Source organism: Delphinapterus leucas, chromosome 5, assembly GCF_059928025.1.
Source record: "Delphinapterus leucas isolate spDelLeu-1000000601 "Yukka" chromosome 5, BTC_Dleu_Yukka2, whole genome shotgun sequence".
NCBI lineage: Eukaryota > Metazoa > Chordata > Mammalia > Artiodactyla > Monodontidae > Delphinapterus > Delphinapterus leucas.
In genome coordinates this window covers 81,369,543-81,385,403 of record NC_143133.1, presented here as the reverse complement: position 1 = coordinate 81,385,403, position 15,861 = coordinate 81,369,543, and positions in this window count along the sequence as shown.

Genomic DNA, 15,861 nt, shown 5'->3' with positions numbered 1-15,861 from the left:
GAAATTGTTGAAAGGCAAAGAAATGGATTTTTCTCGGAGTCTCCAAATGGAACATAGTCCTATCAACACCCTGATTTTAGCCTAGTGAGACTGATTTTGCACTTTTGACCTCCAGAACTGCTACATAATAAATCTGTTAAATCAGTAAGTTTGTGGAATCTGTTATAGAAGCAGTAGGTAAATAACACACTCACCATGTTCTTTTTGGCCTCAAATTCTTTACATACACAATATGACCCTTACCTAGAATTTTCTGCGTCTCTTTACCTGGCTAATTTTTGGTTTTTCTTTTTACCTCAGATTAAATATCGTTTCCTATGGAAAACCTTCTCTGCTTCTCACCTACAAACATTAGGTGCCTGTATTAGTTTTCTATTTAAGCCACTTAATGGCTTAAAACAAGACACATTTATTATTTTACCTGTTCTGAAGGTCAAAAGTCCAAAATCCTTTTCACTGGGCTAAAATCAGGATGTCGGCAGGGCTTGGTTCTGCTAGAGACTCTAGGGAAAAATCTGTTTCTTTCATTTTCCAGTTTCTAAAAGCCACCTACATACTTGGCGCATGGCTCCTTCCTCCCTTTATTTCAACCTCTTGCTTCCATGGTCACATCTCCTACTAGTAACTCTGGTCTCCTCCTCTTAAAAGGGCTCTTATGATTACATCAGACATAGCATAATAATCCAGGATAATCTCCCTGTCTCAAGATTCTGAACGTAATCACGTCTACAAAGACTACTTTGCCATAAAAGGTAATATCCAGGGCTTCCCTGGTGGCGCAGTGGTAGAGAGTCCGCCTGCCGATGCAGGGGACACAGCTTCGTGCACCGGTCCGGGAAGATCCCACATGCCGCGGAGCGTCTGGGCCCGTGAGCCATGGCCGCTGAGCCTGCGCGTCTGGAGCTTGTGCTCGGCAACAGGAGAGACCACAACAGTGAGAGGCCCGCGTACCGCAAAAAAACAAAAACAAACAAAAAGAGGTAATATCCATAGGTTCTGGGGATTAGGATGTGGACATATTTAAGGGGCCATTATCCATTCTATCATAGCCCCCATTGTACACTCCATATATACCCTGTATTTTCATAATCAAAAACTTTTTGTAAGTCTTTGCAGAATCAAAATTATTTATTTGTAATAACTTGTATTTATAATATTTACTTTTCCTTCTTGGCTGTTTTCTTTACAACTGCATTGAAAAAATAAAAATATACACTGTTATATGCCAGACATATTTTGACAACTATGACTTCTATATTTTGAAGTCTTGACAATATTCTCAAATGGCAAAAATAAACACTTTAAAGTATATTTTATGAAACCTGTACCTCTAGATGACCCTTGCAGATTTGTGCCTACCTTTTGAGGCTAGTCTCTGAGAGAAAGCAAGTATTTAGGTAGAGCCATGTCAAATCTAAACATGATGAAGAGAAGGTGCAAGTTACCAGGGATGGTTTTAAGTTAGGGGTGATTTTTAGTTCACTGAAGGAGGCTAAAGTGAGACCTAGATTGCAAAATTAGACATTATCTTTTACTTCATAGAAGTTGATGGGAGTAAAGTTAAAGGCTAGAGCCCAGAATTAGGACAGGATATCAGAGAATGCTCTAGAATAGTGCTTTTCAAGCTATACTTAATGAAGGACTAGTTTTATCCTTTTTAAATTAATAATCTGTCATGGTTAGATAGCTTTATAAAATTTAACAATAAATTACTAGCAAAAATAAAATGAAAAAATACATATACACAAGAAAAGACCAAATTTCATAGACATCGGGAAAAAGAGTTACCAGAACTACACATGTTGTTTACTGAATGTTCAAAAATGCTATGTAAGGAATAACTATTACATTCCCACATTTCTGGAATTTCAAACTATAGATTACTGAAAAGTTATGAATGAAAGGGCTATTTTCCACATTAAATCTCTTTACAAACATTTTGATGAATATTATGCATGTCAATTCTTAAAGATTTAATGTGACAAATGAGCTTGCTTCTTGCTTGTTAGTTTATCTAATCTAGGTGAGATTGATGACAACGGTGCTTGCTTGGGATAATGTATATCTACATGATATTTATATTTTGTTTTGATAATATGGGTAGAGAAGCCAGTCTCAGAGGCATTTGTTGAATTGAATGAAAAATCAAATTTAAAGTGATTTCAGTCAGTCTCAGAATGTTCATTTTTAACTTTTATCCAAAATTAAGCAAATTGTGCTGCTTTTCAAAATTCAGTTTTAAATACTCATCAATAGCAATTCCAACATATTCTATATAATTATGATTAAATTTAAATTATTTTATGATTAAAGTAAGGAATCCCATATTCATAGATTTGTCATATGTGAAACTTATCTTCTTGAAAAACTCAAATCAAAATTTTCTGTAAAATTCTTGTTTTTCAGTGATAACTTTCCTCAGATATGCAACATGAACATCCTCTACCTAACTGATAATTATTCTTAAATTAAGAAACACGTCACAGAATCTGTGGAAATGGTTCTTCTAGGCTTCTAACTTTAGTTTTTGTTCTTTGATCTTATCTGCCTTTGAGAGCCATGTTGTATTGGATCATTTACATGCAAAAATTTTAAATATTATAAAGGCTGAATATATGCAATATGAAAACTAGCGGCCCAATTTATAGCTTTAAAAAGTTGGGACCAAACTGATAGTTTTTTTGTAGAAATACTAAGTGTTCAGTAATGAAAACATTTTGAACAGAACTTTTGATTCCTGTTTATGATCTGTTCCACATTATCACATAATAATAATCACAACTTTCATGTTTTAGCCTATGTAATTAATGTTACTATGTCACTGGGCACATATATTTTCCACAGCAAGTCTTTCTCCGTGAAGCAAGAAGTGTATCAATTTATATTCTGGCACAATCTCACTCTTTAATCTATATAACTACTTCAGAAGGTTTTCTGATATCACAGCTATTTCTTCAGAACACACTTCTACCGAACTTAGACTCCAACCACATTTTCAAACTATGTAATCTTTTATATTTTTATAAAGTATAAATTTTGTTGTGTTTCCAGCAATGAAGCTAAAAAAAATTATTCTTCCTTCCCTTCACTACTATGTTCAAATCACAGATACATTTTTTAAATTGTCATGTTAGCCGTATCTGGGCATTTGCCAAGTTGCAATGAAAAATACCTTGAAAGCTTTGTTTTCTGAGATGGTCCTTCTTATTGCTAGCCTGTTCTGGAATACATGATATGGTATCAGAGCAAAGTGGTATTTTCACTACTTTCTCTGCTACAAATTCACCACTATTTTTAAGCCAATATAATATCATAGCAATTGTATCTTTTTAGTCTTGGCTGTTACTTTATTAGAATCCTGCAAAGCACTAATGTTCATAGGTAAACTATGAAACATCTGTTTCTAACAGCCTTTAATTCAATGCTTTTTCCTTCAAATATTTTTTGTTTTGAAATTGTTTATGATTTGTTCATAACTTTTGCTCGGATTTTGATGGTTTTCTTGCTTCATTAGCCATGTTATGACCCCACAAATAAGATACTATTCTTTACATTCCTCCATTAATTATGGCTACAAAACTGAACTTGGCACACAAGAGATCATGCTTCTAGGTAAAATTAGTTGTACATATTTGGGATTTCTTCAGAGTTACTTCCATTGCCATCATTTGGTTGACAACCAACAGAGTTCATCTTTCCTTGGGCTCTGTACTCCCAAAACAGCAACACTTAGGAAATCTCCACACCCAATTGTGTTCTGGGAAATGGCTTACTGCAAAGAGCCAACATTCCGTACCACAGGAATTAGATAAGACTCAAGGATGCCCCTTGTTTACCTGTCTCAAGGCCAGACACAGATCCTCCAAAATTTCCATTCTTTGTCTCATACATGATTAGTTGAACTATTTATAGCCAGTAACCAATCTGGACAAAATACCTGCTAACTTAACCTAAATTTCGTTGAACCTCTCTGCTACTTCTAAATGTGGAACAACCCTCCATAGAAGCCCAATAATTGGCTGACCACAGGGAAAGAAGTTCCCTGATCCAACGTCTGATCACATACCTGCTCAACCTGCTCCCCAAGCCCAATTCTTTCTAACCTTACTTACCTCTCCCTATAAAAGAAAATTCATTTCTGCCTGACATTTGAGACGCTTTTAGATATTATGCTTGGAGAGTTTTTCCTAATGCAGTGGTCTACCTCTCCTTAGTGCAACAGTCGTTTTTAGCAAAATTTCTCCTTACCTAAGTCCCAATCTGTTTTTACTTGAAAGTTTTTGGATGCTGACACTAGAATGGAGTGCTGACCACCCTCAGACCCTCTGTCTTCCTCTGTGTTCCTTCCAGCTTCTCTGATCCTCTGTTCTTTCCTGGCTGGGCATCTTAACCATGGTGGTAAGTCTCAACTCTTCACCCATTTTCTGGACATTTGTCTGTTGTAACACGATAAAGGGTTACTTTGATTCTCTCATGCATAGGCAGATTTCTTGGCCCTTCTGTGAGGCCTTTTCTATTTCTTCTTGGATCCTCTAGCTGAGGATCATTTGAGGGAATTTCTTTAGCTCCTTAACTGGGTATTACATGGAGAAATTTCCTTGGTTCTGTGGGGATTGTGTGAGGGAATGAATCAGGTGGGCCTTTTCCCAGCTCCCTTAAGGTTTTATCTCTGATTTAATTATCTAGTCCCATGTGTAACTTTCACCCGATTAGGCACTCTGCCTCATCTTTTCCCATTGACTACATGCTTTTCCATAATTGCACTGTCTTGACCTGCTTGAGCTGCCATAACAAAATACTATAGATTGGGGAAATTAGAATCATAAATTTATATTCTCACAGTGCTGGAAGTCTGGGATCATGGTACCAGCATAGTTAGGTTCTGGTAAGAACTCTTATCCTTGCTTGCAGATGGCTGCTTCCTTGCTGTGTACTCACATGGCTTTTCTCATGTACATGCCCATGGAGAGAGAGAGACAGTGCATGAGCGGGTAAGCTCTCTCGTGGCTTTACTTATAAAGGCACTAATCCTCATGTCCTTATCTAACCATCATTCCCTCCTAAAGGACCCATCCTCACATATCTTCACATTGGTGGTTACGCTTCAATATATGAATTTGGGGGGCACAAATGTTCAGGCACTAATTCTGTTCAGTACCTTGAGAAATGGAAAAATTCACCATGGAACCATTTAAAACTTCAATATTCTGGACTTTTTGGAAAATTTGGGACTGCCCCAAATTTTGGGCCATTTAAAGCTTCCCTTTCCCATCACCCATTCCTTCTCTTTCTTTCTTTGTACTACCTTTGGTCTTCCTTCAGCTTCTGTGAATCTTTTATCTCTCTCTCTTCAACATCTCCAACTCCTCCACCACTCTGTCCACCTCTGCCAGACCTTTCCCTTCTCACTTTGGCCCTCAGCTCCTTATAGTAACTCCATACTCCAGCTTTACTTGGGCTCTCAAAAGGCGCAGGACCCTAAAAGCAACTGCCTGAGACTGAAAAAGCTAACTGGAAACAGTCTGGGTATCATATCACTCATATGAGCTTTGGAGACCTGAAGATGGTCACTTGTTCTCCTTTTTCCCTTGTCCAAAATTTAGTCTATAGGCTAAATAAGATTACATACCAGAGTAAAAAAAAATTAACGCTCTCCTCCACAAATGTTAGTGGGTATCCTTTAAATCCCATTAAACAGGCAACCTTAAATTTTCCCATCTACCAGAAACATAATCCTGGTAAAAATATAAAGGTGGGGATTACAGCCAGACCTCTACAAACCAGTGAGTTTTGTATTTCTGTGTTTATGTCTGACTCATAGCTGAAATTTTAGAATTGAACCTGTAAGCTCTGCATTTGGGTCTGTTTGGTCTGTCTATGCATGTATGTATATGCATATATATGTGCTATGAACTGAATTATGCCCCCCCCTTAATTTATATATTGAAGTTCTAACCCCCAATATGACAATATTTGGAGATAGGGCCTTTAAGGAGGTTAAATGAAGTCAAAAGGGTCTAATCTGATAAGGCTTATGTCTTTATAAGAAGAGGAAGAGACACTAGAGCATTCCCTCTCTCTCTCTCTCTCTCTCTGCACACAAAGAAGAAAGGCTCTGTGAGAAGCAGTCATCTGCAAGCCAGCAAGAAAGCTCTCACCAGAACCTGACTATGCCAGCACCTTGAACTTGGACTTCTGGCATCCAGAACTTTGAGAAAATAAATTTCTGTTGTTTAAGCCACTCAGTCTATGGTCTTTTGTTATGTCAGCCCCAATTGACTAATATGCAAATTCGGGTACTGTGAAGTGGGGTACTGCTGTAACAAATACTTAATAATGTGAGATTGGTTTCAGAACTTAGTGATGGGTAGAGGCCAGAAAAGTTTTGAGGTTCATGCTAGAAATAGCCTACATGATCTTTGAAGGGAGCGTTGTTAGAAATATGGACATTGAAGGTGATTTTGGTGAGGTTTCAGACGGAAATGAGGAACAGGTTTTTGGAAACTAGAGGAAAGACAATCCTTGTTATAAAGTAGCAAAGAACTTGACTCCTCTCTAGTGTTCGGTGGAAGGTAGAAGTTGGGCATGATAAATTTATAATTTAGCTGAGGAGATTTTTAAGCAAAGTATTGAAGGAAAGGTTTAGTTTCTCTCTACTACTTATAGTAAAATGCAAAAGGAGAGATAAACTGAAGGAAAAAGGAACCAGAACTTGAAGATTTGGAAAATTCTCAGCCTATCTATACTGTAAAAAGTGAAGGAGCATGTTCTGAAGAGAACACGAAGAGTATGGCTGAACAACCATTGGATAAAGAAATCATGGGTGCAACTCATGGATTTAATAAGCCACCTCAGCAGAAGCCAGGTATAGAGATGGAATTATACCAGCAGAAATACAACTGGAACTAAAGCGGAGAGAAAACACGACAGAATGAAGGAAGGCCGTCAGACTTCTGGGATTCTACAGGACAGGATCATAAATCTATTCAGCTGTGAATATACATACATTATCCTTCAAGAACAGGGAAGAATAACTCCAAAGACAATTCAGAGATCATAGCGGGAGGTGGAGGTTGCCACTCCCACTATAGGCTCAGAGGATAAGGCTGATTCCTCCTTGATTTCACAGGATAGAACCACCCCCTTGGTTTCACTGGACCACACTGCCCTTATAAAGAGCCACAGGGAAAGGCCCCTACAGAGAGCTATGTGGAAAGAGCCATTAGAAAGAGCCATAAGGAGTATTCTGTTCTGCTAGCTTAAGCAGACTAACATAGTATGTATATATATATGTAGGTAGGTAGGTAAGTTATGCATGTGTAATATTTTCCTAACTCTGGATGGTATTACCAAGTTACATTATAAAATTCCTCAAAGGAGCTCTATTCTGATTGGCTTAGAGACCAATAAGAGTTTATATAAGTTGAATATTCCTAAAATTGCCAGAAATTAAGACTAATACAATCTTTTTTTTTTCCTGTTTGGATATGTTCCTCCTAAACTTATATTTTACTGACTAACTTTACATTATATCTGCTAGATGTTTAAGATATGAAAATGTAAATTTATGATTAATCAAATTGAATATTTTGACAAACTTTATTTCAACAGTAATTATGTTTTATAGTTCATCAATATGAAGATATAATCTCCAAGATCTTTTGATAACTTAAAATCTTAGACTCAGCAATCTAACCCCTAACCCTGGTGGTCCAGTGGTTAGGGCTCTGCACTTCCACTGCAGGGAGCATGGGCTCGATCCCTTGTCAGGGAACTAAGATCCCACGTGCGGCGGCATGACCCAAAAAAAAAATCTCCTAGACTTATGTTACATTAGGTTAACTAATGACTATTCTTTCAATACCTAAATCATTTCTATGTAAGATGAAATACTGAAATATAAATTACTAAGCCTAATTTTAAGACTTTATGTATTTGGGTCTGTTAATGTTATTCATTTTTGGTCACATTTACAGGTTATATTACAAGGACATAAACGGTTATAAAAGTTGGGGTATGTATATTCTTAAGCTCTAAGACAAACCCCTGGTCTATGACAGAGTTCACAATTATCCACTTTATACTTTTCTCTGTGAAATGGAAGCTAATATATTTAAAATTTATAACCAATATATGTTAATGAGACTCTACCAGAAGAAACAGTGGCAGAGAAAAACGAATTTCTATACAGGGTATTCAGGAATTGTTTTCGTTAGGGGAGAAAGGAGTAATTTTGTCCCAGTGTAAAGTGATTAGTTTTTCCACGTGAGAAAGAGGAAAGTGTAGAACAAAACCTGAATGGGTATAGAAAGTTGTGAAGTGCTACAGACAGGCAATTTTATTTTTTATGTTTAAAGCTATCAAAGGTTTATTTATAAGAACTGTTTGAAAAGTGCTTTTGTGTAAAATAGTACATTGATGCAAAACTAACACCTGGTTTTCTCTCTGTTAAAACGACAAATTTTCTTGAATTATCGGTTTGTTATTAACAAGAGGTCGTAAAATGTGTATCTTTACCTTCTGAATAATATGCCTAGGAGGCAAAAATTCTGTGTCATATTGGAATTGTTTCTTGTGTTTTATTTTGACTTTATCATGACCATAATTAGTTAAGAAAATAAGTTTTCTCATTTTGTGTTAAGTTCTTATTACATCTTATGTATACTTTAAAAACCTCTTATTGTCACAGTGATTTTTTTTTTTTTTTTTTTTTTTTTTTTGCGGTACGCGGGCCTCTCACTGTTGTGGCCTCTACTGTTTCGGAGCACAGGCTCCAGACGCGCAGGCTCAGCGGCCATGGCTCACGGGCCCAGCCGCTCCGCAGCATGTGGGATCTTCCCGGACCGGGGCACGAACCCATGTCCCCTGCATCGGCAGACGAACTCCCAACCACCGCGCCACCAGGGAAGCCCTGACACAGTGATTTTTGATTGATTTTGTTTTGTGTGCCAAAAACAAGCAAATTTCCTTGTCAGTTGCATTTATATTTTAATAAACTTTCATTAGATCTTTTGCTTTTGAAAATTATCAATGATAAATTAATCACAAGTTTAAAGTCTTACATCCTCTACACAAAGTTTTTTGTTTTATTCTCATGCTTCCCTGAAAGCACTTGCAAATTAGCTATAGACCAGAATGCTGTCTTCAAAAAAGGACTGTCTTAGAGACCCTTAGAAAATGACTATGCCAGGTACTCTTGGGCATAGGTTTCTGATGGCATTGGTTAAATAACTTTGAGATCATACCATTGGACTGAGTCAGGATTTTCATAACTCTAATGTAGAAGCAAATGAGATCACAAGACAACCCTGAATCTATCAGAACAAGAATTAATTACATAGGACAGAAAGAACTCATGAAGGATGATTATGGATTTTGCTTAGAATACTGCTGATTTAACATCCTATTTTCTGGATATGAGGAACCCCTTTTTCTTTTCTCTTTTTCTCTCTATAATTCCTAACAATTTAGTAGACTATGTTCTTATAAACAGAAATGAAACATTTATCCTGATCCCTTCATATTTTGGAAAGTCTTATGGATTGAATGTTTTTATTTTATGGCAATATAACTTTGGCTTAGGTTCAATGTGTCTTCCTTTGTTAGCAGGACATAATTGAAAACACTGGTAATAAACCAAGGCTTTGCCTGGAATGTCATATTTGAGAATGATGCTTTAAATTACGTATGACTAGACACTATCAAGCTAACTTTATGGAGCCAAAACTCACAAAGCCTTATTAGGAAAACTAGTGAAGTACCTAGCTTTACAGAGCTTCCAGGCTTACAGTTGATAAGGATTAGCATTTCTTTGCAGGCATAGGGAATTCAGGATATTTTAGGGACCTCTAGAAGACAGAAATCCACCCAGATTTATAGGTACTGAAGGTGAAGTATAATGATGAGTTCTTGGTTTGGCTTCCTAGCCTTAAGAGGCTTTTGAGATGCTATCTGAGATTCCTCATGAAAATTTTCAGCAAAGTAAATTTTAGAAGGCCTCTAAGGGCAAATCACCATTCTTTATCTATGAAATAATGAGGCCAAATCTAATGAAAGAAACCTTAATTTATGATCTCGAATAACCTTTCTTTGACATTATCTTTGATCAAAGGAAGGGTGACTACAGAAAGAAATTTTGTGTATCAGTGGACAACCATAGCACTCCATGCAGTTTATCATATTCTGGTCCTCAATTGTTTTTGAGCTATTTAGCATCACTTACCAAATTGTAAGTAACTAATGGATATGAAAAACCAGTTTTGTTACCTATATTTCAATTGGACTGGATCCTTTCATCTGTCATGCATTGTCAACCTTTACAATATTTTCAATTCTTCTGGTTTTCTTCAAAATTTGACTATACCCCCAACTAATGTTTCCAATTTTTCTCCCTCCTTCCTTACTTGGTATTACCAAGAGCTAAAACTTGACTAACCAGACTCTTACATGGACTCTAGGTAACCATGTAGCAGACCCTTTCCTCCAACATGTGAAGAAAAAATGTGAGCTAAATTCTGAAAACTTGATAACCTTGAAGGACTTATCACCACAGTAGACTATGCGTGGGGCAAATTTCTTCCTGCGCTATCTGCTGACTGGGAGATAAAGTGCTCAGGTCTTGCAAGCTCTTAGAGGAGAGATAACTGGAACACTGACATCTTATTAGCTCCAAGAAGCTCAACAAGCACTGCTACATAACTGAAAGATTTTCATCCATCAAACTCTTAGAATTCACTGAATACCTTCTGGGGTTCAACTTCTGGCTTTTTACTTTAATACAATTTCTTCTATTAATAATTCTTATTTTCATTTTAAGCAACTTTCTTTTAAGATGCCTGAACCTAATGCAAATGACCTTTGCTACTATCTCTCAACAGATAGTTTAACTGATTTTACAGGAACAGTGCCAATAAGAGTCCTCAGGTGTCTACTTCTTAGAAGCTACTTTTCCCCACTCTGATTTACAATCCCCTCTGAGTTACTCAGCAATGAATGATATTCATTTGGCTTAAGCAAATGGGGGAGCTGACAGTGTTAAACTCTACCAGATTCCTGTGCTCCCGGCAAAGAGTGACAGGTAAGAAATTCCCCCTTAATCATTTTGTATTCTATAAAACAACTTACTGCAAAGAACCCTCTTCCTCCATGACTTAGATAAGAGTCAATGATGCCTCCTACCTTACTCACCTATGACAAGGCTAGACACAGACCAAATTCTCATTCTTTGTCTCATCCATGATTAGCTAAACAATTCGTACTCACTGACCAATCTGGACAACATATCTGCTAACTTTAGTTGAGTAAACTTTAGTTTCATTTCTTTTCTTCCTCAGAACACACAAAACTGAATTTTGACGCATGCCCAGTCTTAGCCAGTATTGGAAAGTGAACCAACTTTCATAACAACCCCGCCGGAGAATCAAGAATCAGCTGATCTTAAGGAAAGACATTTTCTATTCAACTTTTTGTTCACACCACCCAATCATTCCCCTCTTACTCACTAAGTTCTTTTTAGCCTTGTTAGTCATCCTATAAAAGAAAATACCTTTTTGCCTGATATTGAAGAGTCTTGCAGATCTTATTATGGTCAAAGTGTTCTCCCTATTGCAAAAGTCTCCCTCATCCTATGTCAATAGTGCCCTTCCTCCTATTGCAACTGTCCTTTTTAATAAAGCTTCTCTTTACCTAAGACCAGAATTTTTTACACTACCATTCTGCAACAGTTAGAAAAGTTTTATCTTTTCTTGAAAAAATAGTTCAGTGAAAATGTTTCATAATCTGTAAATTAGGAGTGAAAACAAATAATATATATGTCACTTCCTTATTTTTCTAAGTCTTGTTAAACTATAAATTAAAAACCAGGCTTAATTAAAACACAAAAGACAAGAAACCAATAACACATTTTTCTGATATATCCTTTTGAGTTATACTTAACAAACTAACTTTAAAATGCCACATGTTGTGTTGTGATCCTACTACACATAAGCATCTCACCCTACGCCAGTTTACTCTGCAAGATGAACTTTACCAAAACTAGTCTAAACCTTCTCAGTGATGTGAGTCCACTGATCACATGCTTGTATGCAGTAGGTTGTCAAATTACTGTAAAAAAAATTCCAAATTCTTCTTCTTAGTTTCTATATTTATCTTTTCATGTACCAGTACCAAATATTTTGCAGTCCAGCCCTGCAGGCCATGGATTTCATAACACTCACTATGAATTCATAGGCCTTGGGGGTTGGCTCTAAAGCAGTTCCTGGTGCTAGAGACAATTTTGTCACCTATCGCAACAATGGCTGGATTTTGGACTAAGAGTTCCCTATTGTTCAATTGTTCCTCCACTCTGCTGCTCCCCTCTGTGAAGTGTGTTGCCTTCAGCAAGACAGGAAGTCAGTGGATAAGAAATCAACATTAAGATTGAATATTAAAAGTACTCATACTTTCAATATGGCTATAAAATCAACTAAGGACCATCGAATTTAAAAATATTAATTTTCTCAGTTAATTTTAAAGATGAGAGAAATGCACATGCACCCTGAATCTTTGAAGGTCAATGGATAAATTTCTAATCCACTCTATGTTAGATTCATTTCTAGAATTCTTTTTGCATGTTCTCTTACCATGTTTTAATGTGATTTTTAAGTTCACTTGATATTATCTCTTGATGTATTTCTTCAACAAGTGAAAAATATAATCAACCAATAGGAAATTAATCAAAGGCAAAGAATTTGCTGCACAATTAACTTTAGAAATCTTAATGTCTAATCTTCAACATTGAAGATTTTGTCATTTCAGCTCTGAAGGATAGGCTCAAGTAATTTAACATACTCAATATATATGGTTGATATGCTAGTGAGGAAATTACTTGAAATATGTGAATATTATTTAGGGACAATATTAGTGTGTAGGCAGAGCATATTAACCTGAACAAGATTTTCAAAAAGTCATGTAGGTACCTTGCCCAGCACAGAGAGAGTACATTAACACGGAAAAGAAGATTCTTGAACTCACTGCCCACTTTTTCACTAAGCAGAAGATTTTGTGGCCACAATGGGAGTGAATTAACATTTTTACTGTTTCTTGATACACGAAATCAAAGTCAGGAAGCATATCAATGTTCACAAAATATTTACTATGAGTGAAGGTGTACGTAGATTAGTATCAAAGGACACTCAGAATGGTCCACAAAGTAACCCCTTTCCCTCCTCCCAACTCTTCTTACAAGCCCACAGCTACAAAGACCAAGATCACAAAATAGGTGGTAACCAAATAAAAAATCTCTTATCCTTGTAGCATGACTTCCTCATTGATAAACAGAATAAAAAGTCATCAACTCTGATTCTCTCATATCTGTACAGTGCATGGGCCAAGAATTTATTCATAATCTGCAAAGTTGATTTCAATCAACTCGTTATTAAAATATCTACAGGCACCTACCACATAGTAATTATTTTTCTTCGTTTGATACATAGTTAATATTATGCATCATCTTGAAATATCATTCGATAAAAGATTTTTGACAATAACCTCCTCTACTTTCTCTTTGTAATATTTGTCATTAATATTGCAATTGGCTATATAATTTTTTAAGTAGTTTTTGCTATAGTCTGAAATCTTAAATGCTTCTCTTCTGTACGTTTCACAAAAAAATTAATCACTTTTACTGCATAGAAATTATTTATGCATGTTATTTTTTTATTTTTTGCATGTTATTTTAAAAAAAATCTCCCTTAGTTTATTGGATCAAAAATAAAAGAATCAATGACAATTTCCAACTTATTATGTCCAGTTCTTCTACCTCCCACTCCTGCAATGAGTGAGTATCATCACCACCACCACCAGCCCACCAGACAACTCATGTCTAAGTTCCCCTCTGCTGAGGAGGTACAGAATGTATCCCAAACTATAGGATGGTGGGTTAGTCACAGATAACTCGACATTTGGGAGTGGACAAAATGAAGGTAGAGTCTTCAGGTTATAGGACAGTTACAATGTAACTGGGTGTTCAAATCAAAGAGCTGCAGTTTCTCTATTTGGGGACCTCTCCATGGGAAACAAAAACAATCGCTCCACAGTTAGCCGGGATCCATGCAGACTTCTGGTACCTAACAGTGAAGGTATTTTCTACCTACTCCTCAGACAAGATAAGCCCTTCCTTTCCTGCCTTTCTCCTTCCTTCCCTTCTGTGCCTACTCCTTCCTTTCTTTCATCTCCTGGCTCTGTTTCTTCCCTTATTCCTCTCTTTTCTTCTCTACCTTTATGATGTTAGACTTCCTATGGATGATTCTGTAGTGGGTGATTTCCCTTACTCATGCGTCTGAGAAGAGTGGAATATTTCTCAGGCTATAAGCTGAATATTTCACAAGGAAGCAGGGGGAACACATCAATTAATCCTTCAAGAAATGGTCTTGCCAGACATTTATGTCCTTGTTTGACAAGGCTTTATAATAGAAAATAAACTAGGGAATAGTGGTAAATTAATCTCTAGTCAAATATAACTCAATTTTTTAAAGATATTCATAATGTACTTCCTATCTGTATTTTTCTTTTCCTGCTGCATATGTGAAATCATGACACTTGCAGACTTATGTGTCCCAGCATATACAGATTTGCATTCCATATTCAGCACTGTAGACCAGTTCACTCTTTGTTTATGATGTTATCTGTGGTTGTACTATTTATGTAACTCTTTCTATCGCTTTTCAGGCTTCAGTGAATCACATTTCAGTCATGGGTCCATTTTTGAGAGCTGGGAATATCATGCAGCACAAGCATAAAAACAAAATTACAAATTTAATAATGTTAACAGTAGCATGAAAATATATTAGGTGAGACAAACGTTATCCTACCAGCTAGATATTTTCAGACAAATAAACCAATGCAGTCCTGAAAAGGACATACATAATTTTAGAGGACATGTATAACTTTAGAGGACCTAATTATCATTAACTGTATGAGTAATGGGATTTCTATACAAATAAAAATTAATCTTACATTTCAGATTTAAGTCTGTGAACAAATCATTTCAGGGATTTTGGATTTTTCCTCTTCAAACTGACAAACTTCTTCCAACATGGCCACAAACCCATACTGTAACAAAGACTACTCTGTCTATCATATAAATACCACTATGACCCCCTTCACATTTCTTGTCTCTAAATTCATTACATATTACTTTTTTTTTTTTGCCTTTTCCTTTTGAGACATCATATGTGTACACACACACACACACACACACACACACATAATAATTAGGAAATAAATTAGTAGGACCTCTGTGTTTTGACCTCTTATCATAATTTAAAGCAGTTAATGAAGAGCACAGGAGCATAAAAACTTATCTTGACCTTAGGATGCTTATCTCTAAAAAGCCAGATAAAACACAGCAGCAGCTTTCATTTGTCCGCAGCTTACGTCTTCTCCACAGAATGTACAATGACTGCATCCTTACTCAAGAGGGATGCTCTTGTAATCTCAGGAGCACAAAGAATCTGAAGGAAGGAGGCTGATACCAGAGGGAAAATAAATAAATAAAGCATTGCTGATTATAGCAATAATGATATTGCACATCCACTTAGAAAAGAACCTTCTGGAAAGATCCAAAATTTACTTCTCTGACACACACTCAATGCTATGGTGAATAAGTATGTAGTATGTGTGTTTATATACAAAAAAAATACTTTGATGAATTTTCTAATAAATATTTGGAAAATTAATTTTGTTGCAAAAATAACTATTCACTGTGCTACTACCAATAAACTGGTTCAAATTAACTTCAAACTTCTTCTCCTTACTTGTAAAATAGAAATAATACCTAGCTTTCCTTTCTGCAGATACACTAAAGATCAAACGGGAAAATGT